Below are 10,734 nucleotides of genomic sequence, written 5' to 3'. Positions count from 1 at the left end.
CCTCTAGGCAGGCATCTATTTTATATGAGATTGATTAGACACTGGTACTTCAAATAAAAGGCTTTCATCTCCATTGGTAGAGCTTTAGGCATAGTCTCACTTAAAGGAGTAATATTGCCAGATGTGACCACCCTGGACCAGCATAAGTTTATCATGCAGAAAAGAAAGGCAAACACTTGTAGATGCCCAAGAGAACGAGGTAGAAGGAGAAAGAAATCTGAGATTGTAGCTAAATACAACACCATCACTAACCAAAACAATGTACGTATTCGCATTCACCAATAGGGCTAGAAATTCAGACTATTGCAACAGAGAAACAGATGCATTCACAGTTAGGAAGAAAGAAAGTAAAGGCACGTAGCTTCACTTTGCAGGGGTGAGTTTGGTCAAGGCAGCTCCTGATACAGATAACTTTTTTTCCCTCTGATCTTCTGCAAATGTAGATGAACTGTTTAAATCAATGAGGTAGAGAAGATACCTCACAGAGGCACACATAGGCTTGTCCATGACTTTAGCTCACAAGTATTGCTGAATTTAGAGGAAATGACATTTTTCTCCCTCTGTATGACCAATCTCTGCTTCTGCATGCTAAGAAAGATGGCTAGTGACGTGAGGATATTTGCAGGATATGGGCAATCACTGAAGAAATGTTACTAATAATGTCATATTTTAGAAAACAAAAGAGAGAGCACCCTTTCAGTGCTGACTGAGGTGCATCATTAGTTTGCTCCCAGCCTGTGATCCTTTTTGCAAAAGGCTCATCCTCGAGGGAAATGTTCACGTGTACCACAGAAGCTGCTAATTAGACATTGTTCACCATGTCAGTTTTGGGAGAGGGAAGTATAACCTTGACTGTAATCTAGGCTCAACCCTCAAGAAAGTCTGACTACATAATTACAGACTTCAATGGGATCACATCTCTTTGGCTCTCTCACTATTTTATGGCTGCTCACTGGGGACGGATAAATATTTTCTATACCGTAACTGCAGACAATCCCCCTACTGTCTGGTTTAACAGAATTGTGTTTACTACAGGATTCCAAACTTTTTTTTTTTGCTTTTCATATGACCTGGCAGAGTACAAGAAGCTAAAGGAAGATAGACAGACCTTTTTGTGTATTAAAGAGAGAATCAGAGAACACAGTATGGAAATTCCTTCAGTAACAAAACGATCAAGGGCGTAAACTCTCCACAGCAGAAAAATCTCAGCTCTAAAGGGAAATATGTTGCTAAAGAAAAAAATGCAGTTTGAGTACTCATGTTAAAGATACAGAGCCTCAGCATTACACAGCTGTAGCCAGCGTCCTACAGAACATATCAGGAGACAGAAAAAACAAAACAAAAGAAAATCCAAAAATACAAACAAATCTAAACAAAGGTACTTAAAGCAAAATTGTAAGTACAGGCAAAGGCTTTCACAAAAGAAGCCAACACCCTTGATACATCAACTTGGTCAGAGCATCATGGGATTTACAGGAGATGACCCAATGAAATTAGAAACAATTACTCATGGATTGATGTCCACCATGTTTGTATCTTTGTATTCATTTGTCCTTTGTTTCTTTGTTATCTTTCTCTACTTTTTTGCCTGCTCTGATTCTGAGCATTTTATATGATCCCATTTTCTTGCCTCTCTTAGTATATCAATTCCTCTTCTTCTCCTTCTCCTTCTCCTTCTCCTTCTCCTTCTTCTTCTTCTTTTAATAATGGTTGCCATAGAGTTTTCACCATACATTTACAACTAACTGATGTCCACACCTTATCACTTCACAGTAGGGAATCTTAAAGTATTTCCAGTTTCTCCTTCCTGTCCCTTGTAACATGGCTGTCAATCAATTTCACTTTTTCATATAAGGACTTTATATCTATGTGATCTTAACAGGCCAATTGAAAGATAGGGACTCTCAGTGTGGATAAAAAACTAAACACATCAAAAGTTGTCTATGGGAAACCTACTTTATATTTATAAAGGGGTTGACTATTCAAGAAGACATAAAGATCATTAATGTGTATGTACCTAACAATTGAGTGTCCAACACATGAGGCAAAAGCTGTTAGTGAGAAATAGAAAACCCATTATTATAATCGCAATAGATTTTTTAATAGGAAATAAAAGACACACACACACAAAGTGCCAAAAAATGTATACACATTTTAAGAAAAGAAACACTGTATTAAAATTGTAACACTCAATATATACTGATAACAAAAGATGAATACAAGTCATGTGTATACATTTTTTGACACCCCTGGTATATATTTGGGGGGGGATAAATAAAACCATTTTTATTCATAGATAATATGATTGTGTATATAGAGACAAAGAATTGAAAACAATTTCAATCATAGATTTGACAAAAATGTACTTAGAACTAATAAATAATTATAGTGAGGTCACTGGACATGAGGTTAACATACAAAAGTGAACTATTTTATTTCATACTAGCAATGAAAATTGTAATTTGAAATTTAAACACATATTTACATTAGCAAAAAAATGAAATGCCTAGGTATAAATTTAACAAAATATGCACAGACTCTATATGTAAAAAAGACAAGACTCTGATGAAAGCAGATCTAAATACATCCATGTACATGGATTGGAAGACCCAATGTTGTTAAACTGTCAATTCTCCCCAACTTGACTTATAGATTCTTTCTAATAGCCATCAAAATTCTAGCAAGTTATTATATGGATATTGACAAACTGATAAAAAAAAAAGGGATAACCAATGCAATACTGAATGAGAACAACAAATTTGAAGGGCTGAGATCAATCCAACTTCAGGACTTACTATAAAGCTACAGTGATCAAGACAATGTGATTTTGGGGAAAGAATGCACAAACACCAATGGAACACAGTAAAGAACCCAGAAATATATTTACACAAATATGGTGAACTTATTTTTTTCGAAGGAGCGAAGACAATTCAAAAGAAAAGGGACAGGTTTTTCAACAAATGGTGCTGAACAATTGGATGTCCATATGTTTAAAATGAAAAGAAAATATATAATGTAGACATAGCATTTAGCCTTCATAAAAATGAACCCAAATGTTAAATGCAAAATTGTAAGACTTCTTTATAAATAACATAGGAGAAAATCTATGTAACCCTGGGTTTGGTTATGAGTATTTAGATACAGCACCAAATGCATGACCAAGGATATAAAAATGACATATAAAAATGACATATAAACAACTTATATGTTAGACTCATTAAAATTAAATCCTCCTGCTCTGTGAAAGACTGTCAAAGGAATTACAAGACCAACCACAGATTGGGAGAAAATATTTGTAAAGCTCATATCTGGTAATAGACTTGTATCCAAAATATACAACTAAATATTAAAATTCAAAAATAAGAAACTCAATTAGAAGATGGACCAAAGATCTAAACAGATATCTTACCAAAGATGAGATATCTACATCTATATTTATATATGTATATCATATGTAACATATACAATGTATATATAAATGAAATGCCACTATACACTTAATAAAGTGGCTAAAATTCAAAATACTGATAATACCAAATGCTGGCAAAGATGTGGGATAACCCACATTCCTTTCTGCGGGGATGTAAAATAGTTTAGTAGAAACTTTGGTGTGTTTTTACAAAAATAATAAAAAGCCTTGTCCAATCAAGTAATAATGTTGTCAGATATTTAACCATTTGAGCTGACAACACATGTTCACATAAGGACCTATGCATGAATGTTTATAGCAGCTTTATTCATGGTTGAATAAAAAAGAAAGCACCTGAATTTTAGTTCCATAAGTGAATGAATAAACAAACTCTGATATACCCATGCAATAAAATGTGATATTATTCATCCATAAAAATAATAAATTGCCAAGCCTCAAAATGACATGGAAGAATCATCAATACACACTGCTAAGTAAAAAATGTTAAGTCTGAAAAGATGACATAGTATATGATTGCAGTTATATAACATTTTAGAAAAGGCAAACTATAGAGCCAGTTAAATAATGAGTGGTTGGTAGGGTTTAATGGGTTACAGGGTACAAAATTAAGTGAATCACAGGGGATTTTTAGGAGGGCAAAACTATTTTGTGTGTTACTATAATGGAGGGTACATGACCTTATGCATTTGTCAAAACTTACAGAACTTCACAATGCTAACAGTGAACATTAATGTATGCAAATTAAAATTTACTTAGGAAGTCAGGAGCTCCATAGAAAGAATACAGAGTGTGACATGAGAATCTAAAGGTATTAAAAATGTACAAAGCAGCCTCGCTGAAGGGGGTGGGGAGAAAGCTGCTGACGTAAGTAACTGTGGAAATGGATTGAGTCTGTAAGTCTACAGGCAAAAGGAACTGCAGTAATTCCTATAGTCAAATCAACAGAGCTGTTTCCCATGGGATACAGGTTAACAATTCTGTTATAGCTATACATGTACCCTGGAATTGAGCAATTAAGTAAATGGATGGTTGGTGAAAGCCAGGTTTCTCCCTGTTAGGGATGAAATTAACATATCAGCAAGAGAAGGGAGTTAGAATGATCCATATGATAATGGATGAGAGTTGGCAACATCAATAACAATTCATATTATATTATTTTAGATACAAATAGCTATGTATAGAAATATTTAGAGATACATGTATATACATAAGTTAGTCTACACACATGTATTTCTTTGTGCTGTCAACTAAGAGAGCCTAAAAAAATGACATCCCGGTAACAACAATTATGACCACCACCCAGTTCTTCATTTTTGATGTCATTTTTTCAATATAAGAAGCTATATATTTATAGTTTTGAGGAACTTTAGACTATTTATTTATAGTGTTCATTCACTGGATAAATTTTGATTATAGAATTATGTATGAAATATAGTTGATCCTTGAACAACATGGATTTGAACTTCTCAGGTCCACTTATACATAGATTTTTTTCAATAAATACCTATACTGTTTGTATCCATTAGTTGGGAGTCTGAGGATGTGAAGGGCCAACTGTACATATTGATCTAAGTCATTTTATAGAGATCCTTGAGCATACACAGATTTTGGTACCCACAGGAGGTCCTGGAACAATTGCCTACAGATACTGAAGGGTAACTAAGCTTTGGGAGAGTCATAAATTATATGCAGATTTTCAACTGAGTAGGAGTCAGTGCCCCACCTCCCAATTTTTTCAAGGGTCAACTGTATACAAAATAAGCCAATGCCACAAAGCAAGGAAGTGCTCAAAACACACACATACACACACACACACACACACACACACACACACACATAAATGGGGGTATCTCTAATGAGTACAGGAGCAAATTACAGTATACAAATATTGAATCACTATGTTGTGCATGAAACTAACATAATGTTGTAAGTGAATTATACCTCAAGAAAAAACAAAGTCAAATTTGCTTCCTTTGAACATGACAGAGAACACCCAAAGTAGCCTAAAATAAATTATTAGAAATGAGTGTATTTACTCAGTATTTACTCAGGATACAAAGTCAATATCTAATATTTAGCCACAAAGTTCAGCAATAGATGAGTGGCACATAAGAATTTTTTTTTTAAATTACATCCAAAAAAAAAACCTGAAAATATCAACTAATATCAAATGCATGGAGATGAATCTAGCAAAAGTTGTGCATGATGTCCTTACTAAAAAAATAGAAAAAAAATGCTGAGAAAATAAACTCAGAGGTATTGCAAATTCATGAGTAGCAAGTTTTACTATTTTAAAGTTTATTTTTAGATTGAGGTCAATTCTCACCAAATTTCTCTAGTTTTAAATATAAACTCTATAGACGTGCAAGAAAGATGTTTACTAATGGAAATGGGTAAGCTGATTCTAATATTTGCATTGAAATGCAAAGAACCCAAAAGAGCCAAACGAATCTTAAATAGAAAAAAAAAACAGTTATGATAACAAATTTCAAGAATTTCAAGAATTGCTGTAATGCTACAGTAATTAAATTATTCATATATCAGTGGAAGAATATAGAATCTAGAAATATTATAGTCTGTATAATTTCACTTGTTTTATGATAGACATGACTGCAATTTCATAAGGAAATGATGAATTTTACATGTCTTTTTAAACAAATAAATGATACTTGGACAAATGGATTGTTATGTTGAAAGAAGAATGCTGATCCTTTTCTGAACCATAAACAAAAATTGATTTGAGTTGGATCATAGATTTAAAAGTGAAGACCAAAAAAAAATAAGATACAGAGAAACAGATATCTTGATAATATCAGATAATGCATGCCACAGCTAGCACTCAAATAACATAAATTCTAAAAGAAAAAAAGTAATACAATTTATTTTATTAAAATTAAAATGTGTTCAGAAAAAGAATCAACAAAGTGAATTATCAAGACAGAATAAAATGTGTGAGATTTATGTATGTATGTATGTATCTATCTATCTATCTATCTATCTATCTATATATATATAAAACTTCCCTCCAAAAAATAATAAAAAGGTCAACAAGCCAATATAAAAATGGTAAGATTTTATGAATAGCTAATACACTTACGGAAATGGACTCAATATTATTATTCATTCAAATTTAATACAATATCAAACAATAGATACCACTACACAACCAATTGAACAACTAAAATTCAATTCAAGTGTTGATGAGAATATGGAATAACTGGAACTCTCAGTCATTGCTGGTGGGAGTGATAGTTGGTTCAAGGACTTTGAAAAATTGTCTGACTTATCTGCTACACCCAACCATACATCTACCACATGACAAAGCCATTCACTCACAAGTACTGACTTAAGAGAGATGGATCTATATAACTAATAAAATCCAGTCACAAGAATGTATATAGCATCTTCATTCAGTTCTGCTAAACAATCTAAGTAGCCCAGATAGCAATTTTAAAAAATGGGCAAGTAATTTGTGATTCATTCCTGGAGTGAAATACCTAATGACAGTAAAAAAAAAAAAAAGCAAAAAAAAAAAAAAAAAAAATTGTTTACATAGATGGATCGCAAAAAATACTGGTTTAGTGAAATGAACTATGTACAAAAATATATACTATTGCATGATACCTTTCAAATCAAGTTCAAGAACAGCAAAAGTAGCCTAGTATAGAAGTAAAAATTGTGATTAACTCCTTGGGTGGAGATGTTGACTTGGAAAGAGTAAGAAGGGAAACCTCTTAGGTGCAGGATTTTTCTACACCTTGGTCTGGGTGAAGGAGTACCTTTTTATATATTTGTAAGGGTTCATGAAGTTGTATGTGCACTTCCCCTCCATAAAACAAACTTAGAAAGAATTAAGATACAAAATTCCGGGCAAGAGCATCATTATGGTCAAGCTTAAGGGTGGAAGGAAGAGAAATGTGGGCACCTCACCTTCTAAAGTGAAAGCAAAATTGCCCTTCACCAAGATAGAGGGGAAAAGGTTATTCACTGAAAGGAATTTGTTCGATAATTAGGAATAAGACACTATTCTAAGCGTTTGGAAGTTACAAGGTCTCTAGCTAGTTCGGTAAATTACCCCAAAAGAGAACCAAAAGAAAAAATCATTTGATTTAAATAAGTGATTCTCTATACAATAAACCTGTTTTCATAAATAGTTAAATTTGAGAACGCTTTCTGAGTGGAGACTTACTGGGAAATTAGGCTGTGACTTTGCATTGGAGATCATTAAACTGGCTATTCCTGATAAAACCGTCTTCAGTTTGGAATGTCTTAAAAATGGTTCAACCACTATTTGAAATAAAATGTATCATTAGAAATCTAATAATTCTGCTGGACAGGGTGAAGGGGCATTCAAATGCACTCCCAGCTCACAGACTCCCACATTTTCTTCTGTATCTTTCTTGAACTTGTGTTTGTCCTATCCACAAGACATCTGGATGAGAGTGGGGACAGTTATTCTGAGTTATCTAGCATCTATGGAAAATTAAAATGCAATATATGTGTATTTGTCATGAGTACTGATTTCTTATCTCAGCTCTTAGTTATTGGAGTTTTACTGTTTTTCTCATATGCAAGTAAAAATCAGAAGACATGCTTGATTACTCTTGCTTTAAACCCATGCACAGAAGGTAGAATACCCACCCCTCCTTGGCATCACATATGGCCATGATGTGGGCTTGCCAGCTAGACTCTGGGGGGGGTGTGAATTATACACACTTCCAGATAACGTGTCTCATTGGGGTAGCCAATCTACAACGTGGCTCCTGAAAAGCTGTTACCTAATTCAGTTCCCTGCACTTGATTTTTTACATGCTTTCGGGGCCTACAGAAGGTTCAATGCCTAGTGGGATGCTAATCCCACTACCTTCTACATTAACAACACAGCTATAATTTAAAACAAACCCACTGTACTATGTGGCATTTTATATATATATATATATATATATATATATATATATATATATATATATATATATATAATTTAGAAATAGACGTGTATTTCAAGGCCCCTTCTTAAATAATTTGAGGCAGGACATGTATGTAGCCTAGAAAATTGACAACTCCCTCCAGGGCTCAATGTGAGGTGCTTCACTGGTTACACAAGTAACAAAGTTAATGTATCCGGTACCTGCAGATGGAGAGAAACTAGAACCAGATTCTTGCAGAGGGGCTGATCCCTCTGACTGGATCTGACCTTTAACTACTTATAATGTTATTATAATCTCATTTACATTGCGGTTAGTAGGACTCCTGTCATGCATCTGATGGGATGACAGTTCCAGAGAAGCCAAATAAGGAAGAAAAAGTGGGAAAATGACGGTCCCACCTGGGGGAGGAGATGAATGAACCGTGTCATTGGAAAGTCACCAATTCCCGCCATGGGAGGAATAAACACCCGATTGTAACTTCTTCAGTGCAACTCATTCTCTGAGTTGCCTTGCACTTTTCTCTCAAGTGTGTACTTTCATTTTCTATAAATCACTTTTGCTTCCCGGCATCTGTCTCGCCCTTAAATTCTTTCTTGCACAGAGGCAAGAACAGTCACCACTGCTCTGGGTTGAACCCTCTCTTGGACAACCCCCTGAGCCTCTGGTGACAATTTGATCACTTTCATTCCGAGGATATCTTTCATTTCCTTCGTAAATTCCTTAGTAAACAGTTTTGACGATATATGCTGGATCAACCCCCTCTCTATTTTATTTTGCTCACTTGTTCAGTTCTTTCTGTTAGTAGCTAATTTCCCTGGAGTAAGAACACTTGTTTCCTTTCAAATCCCTACTCTTTGAATTTAGGTCCGCAGCTGGATTAACCACTTGAATTTCTCATACATTTCTTGATTGTTCACACACATTGTTTCTTTTTTCGCAATTCCTGATGGAAATACATGTTTATTGTGCTAGCAGCAGCAGAAAATATTTCAACGACATACTACCAAGGCTTACATCACCATGACTCCCCCACCATTATGTTTAAAACCCTTCAGTGGCATAACAAACATCTTAGAAATAAGTAAACGTTCCTTAATACGACTGTGCTAGGCAGAATTTTAACAGTCCCCCCTCAAGATTTCCATCTTCTGGTTTTTCAATTAAACACTAATTAGGTACTTCTGTAAAAAGACTTTGCAGATGTTACTCGACAGCTGACTTAAGATACGGAGAGTATCATGGATTACCCAATGTAATCGCTTCATTACAATTAAAAAATGTGTTACTCTGTGAAAAACAATGTCAAGAGAATAAGAAAAACAGCCACAGACTGGGAGAAAATATTTACCAAAGACAAATATGATAAAAGACTATTATCCAAATATACAAAGAACTCTTAAAGGTCACCAATAAGAAAGCAATGTGATTAAAAAATGGACCACTCCAGTCTTGTCTTTTAATGTAGCCTAGCCTAACAATTGGTTTTTTTTCCCCATAGATCATGCCTTGGTGCTAACATTTATAGATGATGTGTTATAGAATTATACACCTGAAACCTATGTAACTTTACTAACAATTATCGCCCCAATAAACTTTAATAAAAAATTAAAATAAAAAAATAAAAATAAAAATAAAACGTTATCACCAAACTCAAGGTCATCTAGATTGTGTCCTACATTATCTATCTTCTAGTAATTCTAGTAGTTTTGCATTTTTATGTTTTGGTATGGGATGCATTTTGTATTGAGTATAAGATCTGCATCTAGAGTTTTTATTTCATATGGATGTCCAATTTTTCAAGCACCATATGATGAAGACTATTTTGCTCCATTGTATTGCCTTTGTTTCTTTAGTTAAAAATCAGTTCACAATATTTATCTGGGTCTATTTCTAGGCATCCTATTCTGTTCCATTCATCTTGTGCCTATTATTATTATTATTATTATTATTATTATTATTATTATTATTATTTTCCACCAGTACCACACCGTATTAATTATTATAACTTTATAATAAGTCTTAAGGTCAGGTGGAGTCAGTCATCCAACTATGTTCTTTTCTTGAATCTACAGATCAGTTGAAAGAACTGATATCTTGACAATATTGAGTGTTCCTACAGATGAATAGGAATATCTTTTATTTATTTAGTTCTTCCTTGATTTCACTCATTAGAGGTTTACAGTTTTCCTCTATAGATTTTTTTATATTTGCTATATTTATTCCTAAATATTTCATTTTTGAGGTGTTAATGTAAATGGCATTGCTTTCAGTTTCAATTTCCACTTAGTCATTGGTGTTATATAGGAAAGCTATTGACTTTAATTTATCAACCTTTTATCTCACAACCTTGCTATAATCAAATATTAGTTCCAATAG

The sequence above is a fragment of the Hipposideros armiger genome, unplaced genomic scaffold (genome assembly GCF_001890085.2).
Source record: "Hipposideros armiger isolate ML-2016 unplaced genomic scaffold, ASM189008v1 scaffold_700, whole genome shotgun sequence".
Taxonomy (NCBI): Eukaryota; Metazoa; Chordata; class Mammalia; order Chiroptera; family Hipposideridae; genus Hipposideros; species Hipposideros armiger.
Note: the sequence above shows the minus strand (reverse complement) of the source record.